This window comes from Prosopis cineraria, unplaced genomic scaffold (assembly GCF_029017545.1).
Source record: "Prosopis cineraria cultivar Desert tree isolate PC_DT_omini unplaced genomic scaffold, ASM2901754v1 PC3, whole genome shotgun sequence".
Taxonomy (NCBI): Eukaryota; Viridiplantae; Streptophyta; class Magnoliopsida; order Fabales; family Fabaceae; genus Prosopis; species Prosopis cineraria.
In genome coordinates, this window is record NW_026555334.1 from 12120879 (window position 1) to 12143024 (window position 22146).

Sequence of the window (22146 nt, forward strand, 5' to 3'; positions counted from 1 at the left end):
TAGAATACATGTATATATTCAATTTAAAAAATTAAAATATTAAATTAAACTATTTAAATTAGATTAGTATTATCTAGATTGATGATAAACATATTAATAAAAAAATTATAAATTTTTATTTAATAAATATAAAATTAAAATTAAAAAAATCTGAGAATCTGGATGACCCAGATTTCTATGGATTGATGAGCATGTCGGTTCTGAGAACCGAAGACGGACCCCTTAACCCTCTCATCAGTCTTGCCACTTGCCCATCTCAATGTCAAACCCTTTTCTCGTTCTCACATCGTCTTGGAACTCATTGTTCCCCAAAGATGGGGCTTCATCATCGCTCGTTCTCCCTCATCATTTCAGGAAGACAAGATTTGTTGACTTAATCGGACGGAAGGGGCAAAAAAAAAAAAAATGCCACGTAGGGACAGGCATGGTGTGCGGATAAAAAGAACAATTTTTTTTAATAAACGTAAAATGAACTTTTAATATATACACACATATATAATGAAAAAAATAAAAAAATCATATAAAATTATCTCTAAAGTGAAAAAAAATACATTAGGAGTTGAAGAAAATATTTTCATAAGTCTTTATATTATTTCCTTTATATTTTTTATTTAAAATTATATTTTGTCAAATAAATATAAATATAATTGCTAAATACCATAATAAATAAATACTATATTTAAATTAAATAATTATTAGAGCCGTTGAAAAGAATTAAGTCCTGTGAGCTAGCTCCTCTAACTCATCAATATGGCTAGTCTGCTTTCTAAGAAAATAAAATTTGTTAGGATCAGATGAACTTGATTCATTTAACTTGCGAGTTGAATGAGCAAGCTAACGTGATTGCAAGTTAGCTGAGTCAAGCCTGTTGGTTCATTTAATTCGTCTGGCCAGTGAATTCCATTTTCGTACAAAATTAAATGAACTAATATGTTTTGCTCGCAACTCGCAGAAAGTTGACCTGTTTGAGTCGTCATTTATCTCGTTCTGACGGCTTTAATAATTATATACTCTACCTTAAATTATAAAATATTTTTAAATAAAATTATATATATATATATATATATATAGATATCAATAAAGTTTTTTAAATATACCTTATAACTTTTTTTTTAAATAAATAAAATTAAAAAAAATTTTATTTAATACTTTATTTATAAAAGAATATTAAAGAGAAAGAATACAATGAAAAAAATAATATTAAAAAAATGTCATTAAGAAAATTTTATTTTTATCTAAATCTCTTATATTTTAAGACATGAAATCTCTCCCAAAAACGTCTTCGAATTTATAATGGAAGTAATATGATGGATATTGTTTTTTATTCCATGGTCCTGTATCTTCTTGTGTATTACCCCTTGTCTAAATTAATCCAAACCCCTATGCAATAGGATCGTTATTATTAATGACGGCATTATCGGTGATAGATATGATGGATATAAAAACTCCTATACATTAAAATTCATTGGCTCCAATATCGGTCAGATTACGGATAAGATAAGGCCAACTCCTATTCGTTCTTTCCCTTCCCCACATGCTGACAAATCTCACGTGCCGTCTTTTGTGGACAAAATATTACACATCGTGAAGTTGAATGATGAATGATTTTAGCTCGGGCAAAAAAACAAAAAACAAAAAACAAAAGAAAGTGTCGAAAATAAACTGATGAAAGAACCAATCGGAGCGAACCACCATGAATATTCATCACCAAGCTTCTGAGAAGTCTCAGTCTGCAAGAAATTCAATCTTTACACCTCCAATCGTGACACGTCCTTTCCTGGGAACCAAGGTCACACGAACACTATCATCGTCATCGGCTTCCAGATCCTCCAACAAATCAGTCAGCCCCAACCTCAAACATGTTATAGTTTTCTTGTTCTTGTTCTTGTGCGAATGAGGCACACTAACAAAACTTCCTGCGAACTCTGTGTCTTCTGGCCTAATAATCTTATCGTCTTCGTCATTAACAAACACGTCGAACTTCACTGCGTCATTTCTGTCAAACTCAATCCTGTCAATCACCAACACCTCCTCTTCCTCTTCCTTCTCCTTCTTGCTCCTACCCTTCTTCGGCCTCTTAACAATTGTACTCACTATAGAATCCAGAACCACAGGGAACTCGACATTAGATTTTGAAGAAGTCTCAGCAGCTTGTGCAGCTCCAACACCGAAAAGTTGAGGAACTAATGCTACCTTTTGAGCTTTTAAATTACGACGTGGGGCGGGCTTAGACTTCAGCTATGGAACGCTGACCTCTTGATAGACGTACCCTAGCTTTCTTGTGTCGAGGCAATCCTTGACTTTGACCCGTACGAGGTTCTTTTTCTCGTCATAGAAGAGGAAGCCGGCGTTTAACCAGTCTGGGTCGGTGATGTCTCTTCTCCGGCCTCCTAGGGTTTTCCATATGCTCCACATTCTGTCGACGTTGGAATGATGACAGAAGAAAATGGGATCTCTGGCAGCTGAATAAAAGATTCCCATGTTCTCCCCGTTAGGCTGGGTGTCGTCGCCGGTCCACCTATGGACCGGAACATGAGGGATGTTCTCGATCGAGCCAGGACCGGGTTCTGGCTGGTCTCCGGCTCGGTATGCACTTCCAAAGAATTGTCTGTATATAAAAATAAAAATAAGTAGGACGGATCTGAAAAGAATAGATGAGATAATTTTAAATGTTTTCACAAAATATCCTTTATGAAACATTTCAGTTTCGTCAAAAGAATATGTTTAGAATGAGGGATTTTTATTTAAAAAATTAAAATGGGAATAAAGCCAACAAGTGAGATCTTAGCTTTCGCGTATATTTTCAAACATTTGAAAAACTAAATTTAATAAGAAAACTTACGTCCGTTTTTTAGCGTTGGAGACCATTTGCTTGTACATGGTACAGAGATTGCTGATGATAAGGCTGCGATCATTATTAGTATCTTTAGAAGTGGAATTATCATCATCGTCACCAAAGTTAAGGTCCATAATTGTGGGAGGTTGGTGCTTAGCACTACGAAGAGCGTCATAAAGAGATGAATCAGAATCTGTGTAAATGGCCGGAATCTGCATTCCTGCAGGAGAATCCCAGTTCCAGAACGGCAACGAAAAACTGGGATCTCCGATCAGAGCCCCCAAGATTCTCTCATAGAAATAAAGGTACCAGCGGTGAAAGGGAAAGAAGAGCCAAGAATTATGGACTTGGAGCTCTAGGTCAGGGAACCCTACTTGGTCATAAGCACCGTCACAATAAGCACAGTGAATCTTGGCTTGTTGAGTGAAGTTACGTGGGTCGTCGGGAGGTAGGGTTTTCATGAGATCGGTGGCTTTTTTGTACTTTGCTAGGTGGTCGGCGGTGACCAAATGAGCAGCCGGTCTAACCCTCATTCGGTTAGGGGGAGGGAATTTGAAGTCTATGATTTTTGAGACTGGCGGGCAACAATTGGTTGGTTTCACGCCTGTTGGTAGATCCGGCGGGCCACAGGTGGTTAGGTCTGGTGGCAACACCGGGGCGGCGAAGGCGAAAGGGTTGGCGGCGGCTGTGGCACCACAAAGCCCTCCAAGTCCAAGGACAACATTCCTCCGGTTAGCTAGAACATGTGGTGGTGTCACTGCTTGTTCTTCTTTTTGAGAGATGTTTTTAGGGTTTTCTGGTTCACTAGGCATGGCATTGCATGAGATTTTGGAACTATGATAGCGTTCTGGATTGGTGCTTCTGGAGGGTCGACGTGGGTGATAAGAAGGAAGCACGGAAGAAGTAGATGAAGAGGCATTAATGGAGGACAAGAAGGAAAGGGATGATGATGATGATGATGAGGTCATCATATTGGCCATGGTGATTTAAGAAGTTGAAGAAAAAGTAGCACATTGAAGGCTTTTATAATGAGATTGTGAAGATTTTTTGTTCAGATCGTTTTCGTTGGGTTGATGATATTTCGAAGATGACAGATAAGAAGGAATTGTTTGCGATCCTTCCAAAAGGACATTTTAAACGTTCTAATAAATGATCCATACTCCATTCTATTTATGAAAGTTTCTAGGTACAGAGAATATATACATATATTGACTAACTCAGTTATATTCCTTTCATTTCATTTATAAGTATTTTTTTAAGCATATTTTACTAAATAAAAAATCTTAAATATTATTAATTATATCTTAAAATTTAATAAGTTTCTACCTTCATTCTTTAAAAAGGACAAAAAAATTATTTTTAATAATAATTTTTTTAACATTTGATAAAAGCAGAAATATAAAGATAAATATAAAAAATAGCACATTTTTTATAGAAATAAAACTAAAATTAATTTTTTCTCTTTATCCTTTTTATGAATAGAAGTAATAAACAATAGGGAGAATGACACTTAAATCCCACAATGGTGTGTATTAATGACACTTAAGTATTGACAAAATTTTCTGCAAATTAAATTATAAATGTCAATTCAAATAGTTATAAACAAAATTTTTTATTACAATCTAAGAGTTATATTTAATATTTAAAAATTTATTTGTAATTAAAATTCATATATTTGTGATTATTTAGATGCATATTTTCAACTTATTTTTCAAAAATAATTATCAGCCAGAGCTCGTCAAATATCCCCAGCGCGGGTCAGTCTTGTCAGAATTTGAGCCTAAGTTTGCTTGTCAATCTTTACAACGCTTCTTTTTCAACGATTAATCTCTTTTGACAGAAACGACATTTTATGATTTTATTATCTCATTAGGACTTTCGACTTTGGAGTTCCTCATCTTGAATTGCTTCACACCACTTGCGTTTGAATTTAACACTACTTTCTTTTTTTTTTTTGTAAAAAAAAAAAAACGTATGTGATATCACGAACCCACTGGTTTAAATTTAAACATCATTCAAAAGTTCAAGTACTGTCAAGTTTTACGTAAATATTAGGTGAACTATTTTTTTTTTTTTTCATGAAAGTATGCATTACCATTCTTAAACTAGCCACTATTGGTTTATTATCCTCTAATTTCACTTAGATATTGTTTAGAGAGAATGATAATTAAGTCTCAAAACACTGAATTAATAAAAGTTAAACCCTTGACAAATTTTTTTTTAAAAAAGCTAAAATATCGTTCCAAATAATGATAAATATAAGAGTTTTAATTAAAAATAGATATTTAAGTGTCAAATGTAACTCTTAAATTATAACATGAAATTTTGTTTATAACTATTTGAACTTATATTTATAATTCATTTTGTAGAAAATTTTGTCGAGGACCTAATTGTCATTCATTCATTTTTTTGGGGCTTAACTGTCATTCTCCCAATACAATATCAAGTTGAATGGTGCCTATAGAATTACGTGTAACCTCAAACTTTTGTTTGCTTGTCAAGTTCTACGTTTCAAACGTGCTGAGCTGATGGCCAAGTGTGAGATCTCGGGGTGCATTTTTGTTTTATTAAAACCCATTTCAAGTCAGCCTTAGCTAGCATATCTTATATCAGCGCAAACAAAACTCGCATGACCTATAAACCTTGATATTCATATTTGAAGGTAAATACTGAAATCTGGACTATCATTGAATTGGTCGAAGAACTAATTCAAAGATTGGTGGTTAAAATTATAATCGAACCTTGTTTAAACCAAGTCATCGTGAACAAAATATTTTATCAAATCAGTCAAAATATTGATTTAATACATGGAGGTTAATGAACATGGCTGAGTTTGTTTTGAAAAAAGTAATTTCTCCAATCCTGTCGAGACTTAGGACCAATTAATAGTCGGGAATGGTCTATTTTGTCAACTAAATAATTTATAATTTATACCAATAAAAAAATTAAAATACAAATATTAATCCTATAAATTATAGATGAGCCATTTTCTTTTATTCTCATGAAAAAGTCTCACGTGCGATCTTATGTGGACATTAAAATGTACGTCGTGAAGTTTAATGATTTTAGCTTCAAAAGAAAACAACAACAACAACAACAACAAGCCTTTATCCCACTAGGTGGGGTCGGCTACATGGATTGCAAGACGCCATTGTGTTCTATCATTTATTAAGCTTTTAGAAATATTATTAATTAAGAGATCACGTTCAACAACTTCCAAGAGTGTTCTCTTAGGCCTTCCTCTACCTCTCTTAATCGGACTCAAAGTTATATGTTCCACTCTTCTCACTGGTGCCTCCCTTGGTCTTCTTTGTACATGCCCAAACCATCTCAACCGATTTTCTACCATTTTTTCCTCAATAGGTGCCACCCTCACTTTTTCACGTATGTGCTCATTTCGAATTTTATCTTTACGTGTATGTCCGCACATCCATCGTAACATTCTCATCTCTGCTACTCCAACTTTATGCTCTTGCTGTCCCGTTAGAGCTCAGCATTCACTACTATATAACATTGCCGGTCTGATAGCAGTACGATAAAACTTTCCTTTAAGTTTATTAGGCACCTTACGGTCACAAATAACTCCTTTAGCTTTTCTCCAATTAAACCACCCAGCTTGAATTCTATGTGAAATATCTCCACTGATTTCGCCATCATTTTGAATAATGGCTCCCAAATATCTAAACTTTTCCATTTGAGGTATGATTTGATCTCCCAATTTCACTTCCAAATTATTTTCGAATAGTCCTTTACCAAATTTACAATATAAATATTCCGTCTTACTTCTACTCAGACGAAAACCTTTCGACTCCAATGTCCTCCTCCATAACTCAAGTTTGCAATTAACCTCTTCTCTTGTCTCTGCTATAAGAACTATATCATCCGCGAAGAGCATACATTTCGGGATTTCCTCTTGAATATGTTCCGTCAAAACATTTAAAATCAAGTTGAACAAATAAGGACTCAGAGATGATCCCTGATGTAGTCCAATCTTTACAGGAAAATCCTTTGTTTGACCACTAGGCGTTCTTATACTAGTTTTTACCCCCTCATACATATCTTGTATGGCTTTAATATAAGCAATCCGTACTCCCTTTTTTTCCAACGCTTTCCAAAGCACTTCTCTTGGTATACGGTCATAAACTTTTTCTAAATCAATAAAAACCATGTGTAGATTTTTATCTTTACAACGATACTTTTCCATTAATCCCCTTAGTAGATAAATTGCCTCTGTAGTTGATCTACCTGGCATAAAACCAAATTGATTCTCAGAAATACTTGTCTCCAATCTCAACCTGTGCTCAATTACTTTCTCTCACAATTTCATTGTGTGGCTCATGAGTTTAATCCCTCTATAGTTAGTACAATTCTGAATATCTCCTTTATTTTTATAAATAGGAATTAATGTACTTCTCCTCCACTCATCAGGCATTTTCTTGGACCGTAAAATCACATTAAATAACTTAGTTAACCATCTCACCCCTTCTTCACCTAAACATTTCCACGCTTCGATAGATATACAATCAGGTCCGTTAGCTCTACCATTTGCCATTTTCTTAAGAGCTTCCTTTACCTCCTTATCACGTATTTTTCGATAGAATGACAAATTTTGTTCTCCTTCACCAGTTACTAAATCCTCCAAGTTACTAGATGAATCCTCTCCATCATTGAAAAGTTTAGAAAAATAAGTCTCCCATCTATTTTTAATTTCATCATCTGTAACTAAAATTCTTCCCTCTTCATCCTTAATACACCTTACCTGTTCTAGATCTCTTGATTTTCTTTCCCTACTCTTGGCAATCTTATAAATATTTTGCTCTCCTTCCTTCGTCTCAAGGTTCTTATAAAATTCTTCAAAAGCTTTGGAACGAGCTTCACCCACAGCTCTCTTAGTTTCCTTCTTAGCCATACGGTACCTCTCCCAATTTTCCTCATTGTTACACAAATGTATGGCTTTAAAACAGTTCTTCTTATACTTGATTTTGTCCTGTACACTATTATTCCACCACCAAGACTCCTTATCTCTCGGACCAGAACCTTTCGATTCTCCCAAAACTACTTTTACAACCTCCCGTATCTTTTTAGCCATATCCTCCCATATGATGTTAGCACTTCCCTGAGAATCCCAAATTCCTTTATCCAAAAGATTTCGCTTGAAAATATCTTGCTTCTCACCTTTTAATTGCCACCACCTAATCTTTGGTGTTACTACTTGTCGACGTTTTTGGATTTTACTCATAATACACACATCAAGGACTAGGACCCTATGTTGTGTCGTTACAGCATCTCCAGGGATCACCTTACAATTTTTACAAAGTTTTCTATCTGTGTTCCTAACCAAAAGAAAATCAATCTGCGACCTTGAGGCTCCACTTTTGTAAGTGATGAGATGCTCATCTCTCTTCTTGAAACAAGTGTTGGCAATCTTAAAATCATACGCCAATGAGAAATCAAGAAGAGTTTGCCCTTCATTGTTTAGCTCTCCAAAACCAAAACCACCATGCACCCTCGCATACTGACCAGCTTCCCTCCCGACATGCCCATTAAAGTCTCCTCCAATAAAAATCTTTTCACTCTGTGGTATGTGTCGAATCAACCCCTCCAGATCCTCCCAAAATAATTCCTTAAGACTGGCTTCTGTCCCGACTTGCGGCGCATAAGCGCTAACAATATTAACAGTCTCACGTCCAATTATCATTTTTAAAGAAATAATTCTGTCTCCAATTCTGCTAACTTCTACAACGTTCTTCTTCCACTCCTTATCTATAATGATGCCTACTCCATTGCGTGCACTTACTTTTCCTGTATACCAAAGTTTGAAACCTTGAATATCCTTAGCTCCTTCTCCACGCCATTTTGTTTCTTGCAAGCAAAGGATATTGATTTTCCTTTGAATCATAACCCCTACAACCTCTACAGATTTACAATTTAATGTCCCAACATTCCAAGTATCAAATCTAATTTTGCTCTTATGGACTAACTTCTTTAGCCGTGTGCGTCCAGAATGACGCGGTAGCCCTTGCTCATTTAACACTACATCCGGGCGCCGATGCAGCGGCTCTAACTCACTTATCACTGTACTCGAGCCATGCAGCGCGTTACTTACGGGCAACGACCTAGCATTAACATTATAACGTCTATTGTCCATGTTCATAATAGATTCAACAAATTTTTACATTGGCTGTTGATGGCCTAACACAACCCTCCTCCTTTACCAAACGCAACGAAAATAAATTGATGGAAAACCAATCGGAGCGAGCCAGCATGAATATTCACCATCAAGCTAAGCTTATGAGATATCTCAGTCTGCAAGAAGCTCAATTTTCATACCTCTGATTGTGACACGCCCTTTCCCATCCCTCGGAACCAAAGTCACACGAACACTATCATCGTTCTCGGCTTCCAAATCCTCCAACAAATCAGTCAGCCCCAACCTCAAATATGTTATAATTTTCTTGTTCTTGAGCTTGTGCGTGTGAGGCACACTCACAAAACTTCCTGCGAACTCTGTATTATCTGGGCTAATAGCCTTGTCATCTTCATCATTAACAAACACGTTGAACTTCACTGCATCATTTCTCTCAAACTCAATCCCTTCAATCAACAATACTTCCTCCTGATCTTCCTTCTCCTTCTTGCTCCTCCCCTTCTTCGGCCTCTTCACAAAAGTACTCACTCTAGAATCCAGAACCAGAGGGAAGTTGACAGATTTTGAAGAAGTCTCAGCAGCTTGAGCTGCTTCAACACCGAAAAGTTGAGGAACTAGTGATACCTTATGAGATTTTGATGAAGGCCTACGACGTGGTGTGGGCTTAGATTTCAGCCATGGAATATCGACGTCTTGATAGACGTACCCTAGTTTTCTTGTGTCAAGGCAATCCTTGACTTTGACGAGCACGAGGTTCTTTTTCTCGTCGTAGAAGAGGAAGCCGGAGTTTAACCAGTCTGGGTCCGTGATCTCTTTCCTCTTTCCTCCTAGGGTTTTCCATACGCTCCACATTCTGTCAATGTTGGAATGATGGGCGAAGAAAATGGGATCCCTGGCAGCTGAGGAAGGTTTCCCATGTCTTCGAAGTTTGGCTGCTTGTTGTCGCCGGTCCATAAGTGGACCGGCCTGTGAGGGATGTTCTCGATCGAACCAGCACCAGGGTTCGGCTCATCTCCCGCTCGGTGCGCATTCCCGAAGGATAGTCTGTATATAAAAATAAAAATAAAAGTATTAGATGTGGAAAAATAATATGGGGAAGAGAAGAAAGACCTCACACTGAGGGCAAAATATATATTCAAGGTGGTTAGAGGAATGTTCATAATTTTAAATGTTTTCACAAAATACGATTAGGATGATTGAAGGATTTTTATTAAATAAATAAACTGGACTAATTAAAGTCAACTAGGTGACCAGATCTACGCGTATATTATTTTTCAGACATTTAAAAAATAAAATTTTACGTACGTACGTAAGAAAACTTACCTTGGAGTTTTAGCGTTGGAGACCATTTGCCTATACATGATGGTGAGATTACTGGAGACGACGCTTCGATCATTACTAGAATTCTGAGACGTGGAATCAACATCGTCCAGATTAAAGTCAAGGTCAGTGATTGCTGGAGGTTGGTGTTTAGCACTACGAAGAGCATCATAAAGAGATGATTCAGAATCTGTGTAAATAGCCGGAATCTGCATTCCGGCAGGAGAATCCCAGTTCCAGAACGGCAACGAAAAACTGGTATCTCCGATCAAACTCCCCAAGATTCTCTCGTAGAAATAAAGGTACCAACGATGAAAGGGAAAGAAAAGCCAAGAATGATGGACTTGGAAGTCGAGGTCAGGGAACCCTGCTTGGTCATACGCACCGTCACAGTAAGCACAGTGAACGTTAGCTTGTTGAGTGAAGTTACGTGGGTCGTCGGAAGGTAAGGCTTTCATGAGCTCGGTGGCTTTTTTGTACTTTGCTAGGTGATCGGCGGTGACCAAGTGAGCAGCCGGTCTAACTCTAAGGGGTTGTTTAAAGTCCATGGTTTGCTATATTAGTTTGAGAAAAAATGGAAGGCTTTTATACAGAGATTGTCAAGACTTTTTTACAGATAATAATAACAATACTAATAATATTATTAATAATAATTGGTACATATTTTGAAGACTTTCATATTCAGAGCTTTTGTAGGGATGATGATATTGAAGAAGAAATTAATTTTAAAGCCTTCCATAGTGACAATACGGTGCTGCATTCATTGTGAATAGCTTGTTATAGTAAATGAACTAATTCTGCAGAATGTAATAAGTGAAAAATGTCTCTTATTGCCTAAATTTTCTTAAATGATAATCGGCTTTTACTGGAAAACGCACGTGCTTTCCGATTTAAGGAAGATTTGATCTCAATCACTTTTCAAAATAACTTTCGATTTTGTTTACTTCAAGTAGACTGTTCTGTTTGTATTATAACTAATCTCCGGCAGGCAAAATATCCTTCTTGCGTGCAACAATTGATTACCTTTTCTTTCGTTTCTCTCTAACATACTCCCTCCGATTCTTATTATAAGATAATTCCAATTACTTAATCAAAATTAAGAAAATAAAAAAGTCAGAAAGTAAGGTTGAGAATACAGATTGAGCTCCCCAGAGTATCTATTTAAACTCATTTGTTTTTTTCCAGAGTCGGACCTTGAAAATTGATTCTTTTTTTATTATAAAAGAGTTTTTGGGGCTCACACTTATAAGTTCGAAAAAAGGTAAAGGCTCAGGCAACCTGTTTTAGCTCTTCTTTTATTTTCAAACTTTAGATAACATGCAAGCTCTGGTTTATATACATCATATATCTTTAGGAGAATCAAGAGGTTGTAAGTTCAAGTCTCACCTTAATGTCAGTAGAGAAAGAAAGGAGACTGGAAAAGTGTCATGCTCTACTAATAAAAAAGGTTTGCAACATATATATATATATATATATATAAACATAATAATAACAATCATATCATAATAATATCTACTGAATACAAAGTATTTCCTAAATCTCAACAGGATAAATCCCTATCTCAACATAACAGTTTGTATTCCTCGATTTCAAGAATAAATCTCAATATATTATAACAGTTATTAGTAAAGAATATTTTGGTGATTGACCATAAAATCATATCGTCAAACACCTACAGGAAAATTTCGTAACGTTTTGAGCTTTATTTATGAATATGTCCTTTCAAATTGAAACGCGAGTGGTGAAAACTCCAGGGTGGTAATGTGACAAAATCAGAAAATGTCGTTTCTCTAAATAGTTATTAATAGTTGGGAAAAAAAAAACAAGGAACATTGGAAAGGATGACGAGACAAACAAAGCTAATTAATAAATAGATTAAAGAATGGAGTGAATCAAGGCTGTTAAACTCATGAGTTTCAAAAAACTCATGACAAGGATATAAACTCAAAATACAAACTCCAATTTTAAACTCATTACATTTTACCTCTATTAATAAATACTTTTAAAGGTATATAATTAAATAATTAAAATATAAAATATGATTATCATAATTTAATTTAAATATATTTTAAATATAAATCATTAAAATTAAATCTATCTACATTTATAGATTATTATGCTTGACATAGAAATTTCAAAATATGACAACTTACTTTTGGTATTTTTTGTTTTCTTTCTTATTACTATTATTTTTTGGTTTTTTAGTTTTATTTTTCATTGAGCCAAATCCCATCGCTTCTATGAATCAAATTTTACATAACATATGCTTATCTTGCTTAACAAATTTATGAGCGTATTGACATGATTGTATAAACTAAAAACATAAAAACAGTAAACTCAAAAAATTAGCTTGCAAATTTAACTGAATTTTTTCTAATCTAAGTTTATGTATAAATTAATATGATTTTGTGATCTAGTAAAAATGATAAACTCGTACAGTCAACGAGATAGTTTAACAATAATAGAGTGAATAGATTTTCTGATAGAACAGGGATAATCTATTTGGTAGCTAGGGGAGGCAAATGGCCCCACAAGAAAAGAAAAAAATTTATATAAAATGACCCAAAATTTTTCTTTGCCCCCAAAAAAACAAAAAATCCATTCCCCCTGTTGAAGGAAAAAATTCATTTGCCCCCTTGAAAGTTTCACTATCTTCCTAAAAATTCATTTAACTCAAACCTAACCTATATGTTTTTATTTCAAATGATGATATAGTTTGAGAATGAAGGAATAGTAACCTTAAAAATAATTTTCATTTGTTTAAATAAAAAATCTATCACAAAAAATCCTCTACTACACAAAAGTGGTTAAATTTTATTTTTATTAGGCAGTTTTATTTAATACACCATTATAATTTTATGCCTTATACTTATTATTTAATAACTATTTAACAAATTTTTGCCTATAATTTAATTTACTAAATATTTAAAATTACATTTTTAAAACATTTAATATTTTATTGAGTAAAATTTTTGCCCCCACTACTTAATTTTTTTAGGTCCATCACGTGCAGATATGTCTAGAATTTAATATCAGGTTAACGAGGATAAGCACAAGCACATACGTCTAGAATACCATAATATGATAGTATCAATCATCAAGTTGAACAGTACCTATGGCATATTGCGTGTTTATCCCGAAATAGGGCTTTGAATAAAAAATAAAAATAATTAATCATCCAATCTTTATAATTTGGATTTAGTTATAACTCATTATAACTTAATTCATATAGTTTTAATTCGATTATAATTCAATTCCTGAATTTTACCTTTTATAATTTAATTTCTATAATTTCAACTACTTAAATATTAATTCCTATATTTAAAAAAATAAAATTTAAAAATTAAAAATATTTTAAACTTATAATATTTATAAAGATTAAAAGAGTTAATTGGTAATTTAAAATATTAGTGATAAATTTTAACATATTTTTAATCTTTATAATTTTATTTTTTAAAATATAGGAACCAACATTTAAGTTGAAATTATAGGAACTAGATTGTAAGAGACAAAATTTAGCAATTAAGTTACAACCAAGTCAAAATATCAGAGATTGAGTTATAATGAATTAAAGTTTAGGAATTTAATTATAACTGGGTCAAAACTATGAGGACCATATGATTAATTTTCTCTTAATAAAAACAAAAAATCTCAATTTTAGACCAAAAAAATATATAATCACTTAAACAAACTAATAATGTATGCTTGAGTAAAGGCAAACTTAATTTTTTTCATATTAATTCAAATTAGTGGACCCAACCCAAGTCACATGTTAGACTAACATCAACCCCACCTTTAACTTGCATGTCTCAAGCCAGCCTAAAAAAAACTGGCATATTTAAAAACCATTAAAGTCAGACATTAAAATTTAAAATTGGGGGACGCAGGGCAAAATAGTGAAAACATGAAGCCTAGCACAAAGGATGGGGGTTGTTTTGAAAATATGTAATTTCTTGATGACTTCTAATATTTTAATGAATTTATTGAAGTTTTTAATGCTATTTGAAATCATCTTGTAAAATTAATTATCAAATTAATGATTAAATGGATGATTATTTGTAAGAATGATTGTGGATAAGTTTGAAAACAATTGTAAAAGTTAGGGATAATTTCAATTAAAAATCAGGGATGTAACTTAGTTACTAGTGGGTTCAAGATAAATTTGAAATTTTAGTTTGGTCTAAGAGGACTAGAGTGAAAATAATTGCTAATAGTAAAAAGATCAAAATACTCTTCACTTATTAATTTATCAATATAAATTATAAATTACATGAATTAATTCTTCAATAATTATACAAGACTTAAACACTAGTTGTTCAATCACAGGTACTAATATCAGTTGTTAGATTGTTAATTTTATTTATTAACATACTAACATCAGTTTTAAATTACCAACAAGCTTTGTAATTTACAACTGATATTGTAAATTAATAAGTAAAATTAGCAAATTAACAACTGATGTTACTACTTATTTGGCAAATTGATGTAATTTACGACTAATATTGGTAAATGATAACATGTTGAAATTGATGCCAATTCAACAAATTTTCCTACACTTTCATACACTATTTGGATCAATTGTGAATATTTTGAGTTAAAATATAAGAAAATGAGCTTTGGTTAAATTTAGCCTTGATGGTAGAATTTATTGGCAATTTTTTGGAAAAAAAAAACTCTTGCCTTAATTTAATCGTTAAAAGATCTCATAGTTATGTCTATTGTTTTAGGTGACTTTTAATGGGTGATCATGATAATAGAGAGCCAAAATGATGCTTGAGGATATATTTGGAAGCATAAAGATAGCTAAAAGCATACCACAAATGAAGATTAAACTCTCTCTGTCATGTTTCATGGTGCATATATAATATGCCATGACATGTAGCATAGAGAAGTAATTTTTAAGAATTGCATGTGGGCCATAGCACATGTACAAAATGCCACAAAGCACATCACACTTTTTTCACGCATGCAGCAACGCAATGACATGTTGTGGCACACAACTTAAATGTTGTTGAATGTTTTGAGATACAGAACAAAAATTAAGTCTATATAGGCTCATTTCCATGCCTCCAACAAGACACACAAGATTCTCAAAGGTTCTTGAAGGCTAGCTCTATTAGGGTTTTGGATTTTTGAAGGAGATTTAGCTAAGAAAATAAGATTTGAAAATATTCAAGTGGATTTTCTTTAGTTTTTATGCTTCTCTTCCCTTTTCTCTCTATGTTTCTCATATGAGTGCTGAACAATTTGATGTTTGTTGCTCTTTTCTGAATATGTGTAGCTAATTTACTTGTTCTATAATTATTTTAAACCTTATATGGATTAAAATTGATTACTCCTCTCTTTAAATAGTTAATGATATATATGTATTTATTTTATCCTATGCTCAATTGTCAGACCCTGGTGCTAAGAGTATGATCGGCATGAAGTATGAGATGAACTCTCACTCCATAAGCCTCAATTAACTAGAGGTTAAGCTAAATTATTGATATATAAGTTACATATAATAATAATAATGTTTGTAAAGTTTAGGATCTAATTACAGTGTATATGAAGCACTAACTTTTAATTACATATATATATATATATATATAATATCAATCATGCATAGTTTCACCAAAAAGAATAATCATAGTGTACTTCTTCCTTTCAAAAAGAAATAGTAGGGCCCTTCAATGATCTATAAGAAGTGCCGGGTCAGCTATAATATCTAAAATCAAATAAATTTATGGTGAGTAGCATTCTAATTAGAATTATAATAAAAATTTATAAAAATAGAACTAATAAATTTAATTTAAAAAATTTAATAAAATAATAAAATATATACTTGAACTAATAATAAGGAGTAAGTTTTCTCAATAGTTAAATCGTGAAATTTAGCATTGCCAGTAGAACAACATAAATCAACAAAATTTGTATTACACATAGAATATAAAAATTTCAAGTAATAATACAATTAGGTAAAATGCTTTTAGAAAATTAATATAGAAATAGTAAAATTTTAATTTAGGATGACTTTATCAGAATGGATAACAAGTGTAAATACACAGTTTACAAGAGTAAATAAGCAATCAGGTATAAACACACAATCCATATGGGTGAACAACCCATAAACACAATTTAAAGCCACAAAATAATCAAGTGTGATTAGAAGCCATGAAACAAGCATGAGCACAATACTCATAAATATTCATTCTTCTGTTCCACATGTGTTGATTTGTGCATGGGGTTAGTACCTCCTATAAACACCTTGATAGTTATGTGTATCATGACACACTAAGGATTAACGGAACTATTGTTATCATCCAGCGTTTTGAACTTAATCCCCATTAATAAAATCAATCATGTACAAAGCAAGAAAATAGATTTTAAATTTCACTTTCAAACTATTAATTTCCATTTGCCATATATCCATTTCTGTCATTGCTATTTAACAACCTAAAACGTCAATAAGATCAAGACATCATTATAAATAATAAAAACAAAAATTATTATAGAAACAGATGAACAAAGATATTTATACATTTTAAAAATGATATTAAATTTAAATAAAAAAATTTTATAAATATTTTATCAAAATTTATTTGAAATGCTACCCACTCACCTGGGTTTTAAAAATCTTATATTCATGCTTCCTTAATTTCTTGCTTACTCCAATGATGTTCCAAATTAATGTAGTATGTAAACCAATACATTTTATGTTACTACGATTTTCCTTCTTAATATAAGCAAGTAAAATTAACATTTAAGATCTTCAATTATTCATTAAATTTCTCAATAACCTCTTAAACTGTCAACAAACCCTTCAACTTGATCTATTATGTAGTCAACAACACTAAGTAATGTTCAACCGCAACTATCATTTACTTTAACATACTCTATTATAGTTACTTTAGGCTTTCAATTTGATGACTCAAATCACTACTTACTCATATTCCTTCAAAACTAATTAATGTAAAAATTAAACAACTTACGTTTTGCTAAATTCTTATCTTATATATTTCAAGCTTAGCACCACATTACATATAGATGCAAACAGTTACACATATATTTTACTAAACTTTTATATAAAAATTAATCATTTTAATACGACCAAATCACTCTTTTAAACATTTTAACGTCATTTTGTATGTATCCTAATTGATCCTTAAAAAAGTATTTCAATCAATAGCTCTAGCCACCACTCACATATTTTATTTCGAGTTGTATTATGTCAATTTAACAACATTCTTTCCATCAATCTCTCTTTCAAATATATCTACAAACACCTTGACGACATTCTCCATCAATTAAGTTATGAAACAAATACATCCAAGAAATTCCCACAACTCCCAACATTTAATTTTATAATTAAATTTAATCTCAACATCACCATAAAACAATTTCCTACATCAACCGAAGCATCACCTTAATCCTAACTAAAAATATGCCAACAACAATGAGAAACAGGGACTGCATCAATCGGCTGGAGAAAGGAGGGAATGATTCGGTGGTGCTATATAGTCCGAAGAGGAAGGAAAGAAAATAGCATCTCACCTCAACAAAGCTCAGTGGCAACAAACATAAATCAGCCACTGACCAGCATCGAAGAAGAAGAAGACAAGAGCTCCTATCTGTCTTACACAGGAGAAGGAAAGATACTATAATTTCAGCCAACAATTAAAATAATCAGCTACCACACATATGCACACTGGACTTCAACAGCAGAGAAGGAAGAAAAGGGAAAAATTGATCACCCGTATATGCACCTCCGTTCGCCATAAAACAGAGCAAAAATGAGGAAGATATTCAACCTCTCCACCTGAGAGAGACGATAGAACAACAGTGAAAGAGCACCCGTGTTGAAGGCGTGCAAACGAAATTGATGAGAAGAGATAGAGAAATGGACCGATGATGAAGAACCAGAGGAGAGTAATGGCGGTCAGAAAAAATGAATGAAATGCTCTGTTTTCCTCTTGAAGAAATAAGAATCTGATCCAAAAAAGTTTTTGAGAAAATTATAAGAAAGAGCATAAAAAATTATCAGAAAAGCACAAACATTTTTATAATTTAAAACCAAACTTTTGTTCCGAAAAATTTGCTCTTTGAATCTTTAAAAAGGTTTCTAGCATAAGGTTATTTAAACCATCAATTTTTGCTTATTATAAAATTTATTTAAATAAAATATTTATTGAAAGAAAAATTTTATTCAATTTAAAGTTTAGGATCACTATATCAATGCTTCTAAATGTTTGGCCAACATTTGGACTATTTTGTCTGTGTGAGTTTTGTTTGAGAAAGCTAACTTGAACATAAAATTTGAATAAAATAATGCAGGACTTGAAATTTATAAAAATAAAATGGATAATTTTGTTAGTAAAACAGTGATATTTTACTAACAATTTATAGTCAAATTAAGATTAAAGCTTCACACTTGTTTTCATTAATTATTTTCAAAAGATTGAGAATTTTAAATATTTGCAAAAATGCTTGCTTTTTTATTTGAAAAAGCTTTTTCAAGTAAATTACAATCTTAAACTAATACTTATTTTCATCAAAAGTCATTTTGAGAGGAATTAATTTAAGTCTTATGACTCATAATAAAGAGAAAAAATAATCTTAAGTCCTTATCTATTTAACTCAAAGTTTCAATCAATTTACTTATTTTAAAATACTTTTTAATCCAATTTTCATACTTTCACGCAAACCTTACATTTAATTTTGGTCAACTTAATTCAAAGCTAACATGGTACAGAGATTGTTGATGACAAGGCTATGATCATTATTAGTATCCTGAGAAGTGGAACCATCATCGTCGCTCCCAAAGTTAAGGTCAATGATTGTGGGATGTTGGTGTTTAGCACTACAAAGAGCGTCACAAAGAGATGAATTGGAATCTGTGTAAATGGTTGGAATCAACATTGCTGTAGGAGAATCCCCAGTTCCAAAATGACAAAAAAAAAAAAAAACTGGGACCTCCGATCAGACTCCCCAAGATTCTCTCATAGAAATAAAGGTACTAATGGGGAAAGGGAAAGAAGACCAAGAATTATGGACTTAGAGTTCGAGGTCAGGGAACCCTACTTGGTGATACGCACCGTCATAGTAAGCATAGTGAGTGTTTGTTTGTGGAGTGAAGTTACGTGGGTCATCAGGAGGCACACTACAAAAAAATTGACTTAAAATCATCGTTAAAAGTGTTTAACAACAACTTGAACTCTTGTCAATGAATTTACCTACGGCAATAATAAAAGTCACAGTTGAAATATTCAATCAACAGTGACAAATGTTCCCACAAAAAGAAAGGTTTTCTATCCCAAAAACATAGTTGTCATTAAAAATTGAGAATTGACGGTAATAGAAACTACACATCTGTAGCAACTATATAATCACTGCTGAATATTGAGAATTAGGAGCGACTTTTTTGTTATCGTTAAAACTAGTTTACCTAGCCACATAGTGCCATATCACCCTCTCATGTGGTGCCATGTCACTTGCCACATGTCACCATCTATATGGCGGCTTGTCACCTTCCACATGTTATCCTCATCTTACACCACGTGTTATTATGTCACTAATTTATATTTTTATTTCATAAATTGCCTCCTCTAAGATTTGAACTCATAATTTCTTTTTGTGTCCCATTATTTTGTTATTGAGCTGAAATGAACTTGCAATCTTTCATTGCATAATTAAATATATATATATATATATATATCTCTATATTATTAAACTAAACAAACCCACATTTATCTTAAATATTAAATATTATAAAATACTATCATTTTGTCTAAAATGAACTATAAATATAACTAATACAATATCATTTATATTATTTATTTTAATTTTTTTACTTCTCAAGATTATTGTATTATTTATTTTAATATTCACATTTATAATTATAATATTCAATTATCCAAGAATAAATAATAAAAATATAGATGATTATACATTAGATCATGATTATTTATTTTTTTTATCTATTTTTATTTAAAACTTTATATTTACTTTTCATTAACAATAACTCTTATTAAGTAATATAATTGGCTTGTTTTTACATTACATTTTATTTTTTAATTATTTTTCATTTTTAAATTATAATTTTATAAGAAAATTATACACTTTATTGTCTAATTTTTTTATATTTATGTCATAAGATAGCATCAAACAAAAAAATCATAGCATCGCATACATAGATATAGTTAAAAGTAAAATTTTATAATATCTCATTTATCTTCTTTTCATCTTCCTCTTCTCTATTATTGGCCATCGAATTGAAAACCTCTCAACTGGCATCAAGCTTCAAAGTTATTGTTATTAAATTTAGAATTTAAATTAAAAAATTAAATGAATTGAAATATCATTCTATACATAAATAAATTTAACTATCATATGTCTAATTAATTATTATAAACAATAATTTTATTGTTTAAAATATTAATTTAATCATAAAATATTTTAAAATAGAGACTCATTATCATATTATATGCATTTTAAATTAAAATATCAAACTTTTGACCGAATTTATTACTTCACATGTGTTGCTGTTTAAATTTGGACCTTTGGTGGCTACGTTTTCAACCTTTTTTTCATTTACTCCACCATGACAATATAGTAATTTTGTCTCCAATCTTATTTATAACAAAGGACCTAGAGACCTCATAATCATTTGTACTTTTGGCAGGACTTTTTAATAATTAGAATTCTTTTTGAGGGACTCTATAGGGACCTTAAATTATACCTTCCATTGTCCTTTATTTATATAAGATTGTTTAGGAGATTTTCTTAATCCAAATCATATACTTCATGTAAAAGTACATAATAATTTTTAATTTTTGCCTCTCAGAAGTTTTTATGAGTGAAATTTGACATCCATTTAATTAGTAAGGTCAATAAAACTAATTTTTTGAATGTTTAAGACAACTTTAGCCATCTAACAATATTTTCTCAAGATATATGAAAATGTTGAAAATACCTTAATGTAAGGATAACAGGGGATGCATATAGCATATATATGCCCTCTGATTTTATTTGTAAATTATTTTTAAAATGTTTTTAATAAAAATATAAAAATTACTAAAAAAAAGTATCAGTAAAGTCTTAATTTTTGTGGTGACTTTAAAAAGTTGCTGCTGGTTGTGAACTTTCAGTAACAACTTATTTGTCGCTGTTGAAACTTAAACCTTCATTGTATCATGCACTTGTAGCCACTAAAAGTTTGACAATTAGCAACAACTATATATTATCGTCACAAAAAGTCATCCTTTTAGCAATGACTTTGAATGTTGTCGCAGAAGGTCAAACTTTTAGTGGTAACTTTTTTTGTCATTGTAAATTGTTTATTTTCAGCGGCAACTTTTTAAAATTGTTGCTGAAATTCTATTTTTTTTTATTGTAGTGGCAGGGCTTTCATAAGCTCAGTGGCTTTTTTGTACTGTGCTAGATGGTTAGCGGTGATCAAGTGAGCAGCCGATCTAACCCTGGGATGGTTAAGGGGAGGGAATTTGAAGTCTTTGATTTTTGAGACTGGCGGGCAACAATCGGTTGGTTTCACTCCGGTTGGTAGGTACGGCGATTGACAGGCGGTCAGGTCAGGTGGCAACACCAGGGCAGTAAAGGCGGAAGGGTTGGCGGCGGCTGTGGCACCACAAAGCCCTCCAAGCTTGTTCTTCTTCTTGAGAGATGTTTTTAGGTTTTTCTGGTTCAGTAGGCTTTGCATGAGATTTTGGAACCATGACAGCTCTAGTTTAGTGCTTCTGGAGGGTCGACGTGGGTGAGAGAAAGGAGGCAAGGAAGAAGTAGAAGGAGAGGCATTAATGGAGGACGAAAAGGAGCGAGACGACGACGACGATGAGGTCATCAT

General features: G+C 32.3%; 2 pseudogenes; both read right to left on the bottom strand.

Annotated features, from left to right (window-relative positions):
• Positions 1–1499: 1499 nt before the first annotated feature.
• LOC129305074 (polyphenol oxidase, chloroplastic-like) lies at positions 1500–3803 on the bottom strand (annotated as a pseudogene).
• Positions 3804–5706: 1903 nt separating this feature from the next.
• On the bottom strand, positions 5707–22146 carry LOC129305405 (polyphenol oxidase, chloroplastic-like; annotated as a pseudogene).